The sequence below is a fragment of the Podarcis cretensis genome (assembly GCF_951804945.1).
Source record: "Podarcis cretensis genome assembly, chromosome: 12".
Taxonomy (NCBI): domain Eukaryota; kingdom Metazoa; phylum Chordata; class Lepidosauria; order Squamata; family Lacertidae; genus Podarcis; species Podarcis cretensis.
The window spans coordinates 11,718,837-11,720,407 of NC_137181.1; positions in this window are offsets into that span (position 1 = coordinate 11,718,837).

Sequence of the window (1,571 nt, forward strand, 5' to 3'; positions counted from 1 at the left end):
GGGGGGAAAAAGCCAAAATTTCTGTAAAACTTCTGGAACAGGGAAGAGTGCTCAAAAGTTTCCTGCATTGATCTCAGCCCTGCAGTCCAGTATGTAAGGAGGAGATTTTATGCTTGAAAATTACCCCTTTGATTTCAGTGGGTCCTGTTGAGACTTCATGGTCTTCCCTGAACAGACGAGATTGTAAAATGGGGCCTTAGTTTGTAGAAAAATTAAAAGTACTGTAACCTTGAAATACAAATGTTTTATTTTGGAGAATTTTGTATTTTACGACAATTACCGGGTGGGTTTTCTGAGTGAGCACAAAGAACTAGCGATGCATGAGGATTGTGGGAGTGTTGCCACTTTCTGGTTGAGGCATAGAGTGGAAGGCAACCCAGTGAGGCTCTCTCTGAGTATGTAAGTGTGTTTTTGAAAATGGTACTGCTTTTTATGTGAGTGAGATGAATTTTTAAGCCTCCGAAAGTAATGTATGAGATTTATTACTGCTATTTATTTAATTCGTGTTTTCTTTTTTTAAATTTGGGGACTAGTGAGTAGTAGTTGGCTACTGATTAAATAAAAGCTGTGAACATGTTCACACAGATAACTGTTCTCGTTGTTAAATTGCTTCTTGTTGAAGGTTCCGTTTCTGGGAAATTCCACATTTGCTCAAGAATGGGCTAGTTTGTCCCTATACGTTTGGGAAAGAGTATTCCCAGGGGTCACAGATATAAGCTTTATGACTGTCAATAGATCAGTCCCACTCATAATCTCTCATGTGCCAACAGTAGCAGTAGAAGAATATAGAATATTTAGTTGGTTGGCGCTGCTATATAGAAGTAAATACATTTGCCCATCAAATCTCAGGTGAATTGGTGTCCTTGGTTAACACTTCCAATGCATATATTCTTGATGAGATCCTGACTTCATTGCACTTAGTTCCCATGGAAATCAATGTAGAAAGTTGCATTGATTTCAGTAGGCACTAAGTACAACCAACTTGGTCAGGATCTAACCCATTGTGTCCAATGTACAATCCTAAAAGAATGCAAACTTCCGAACACCAAATAGTTTATTGTCAACAAATTTGAGCTGGATTTTTAATTTTTTTTTTTGTTAATTAGAGGTGGTTGGCTTTCCATCCCACCAGCCTATCCATTAGGTTGTTTCACTAGTAAATGTATAATAAGTCTTGGGTTTCCTTGTTATAAATCTGAAGAACATTGTGCATATGTCTCGCCATGGAACTTTCAATTAAATACAATTAGCAAAGCCTTGACGTGACTTGAAGTGCTGATCTTCCTGTAAATAATTCATTCTTTATGATCATGCTGTTCTCTCTCATCTGGAAAAAAAACACAGTTCTGCCAAACGAGTGTCTGAAGATGCCAGAGCGAAAAGCTTACTCAAAACCACTAGGGAAAGGGATGGAAGCAGGAATGTATAATCTTCTGCTTAATTGAAAAGCATTACATAATGTCGGAGTTGCTGTGAAATGAAGTAATACAGTCTGGTACGGCTGTGACCAGTGATGTTGATTCTTCCTTTTGAACAGAATTAGTTTTAATGCATTTTTGTTAAGGGCTTCG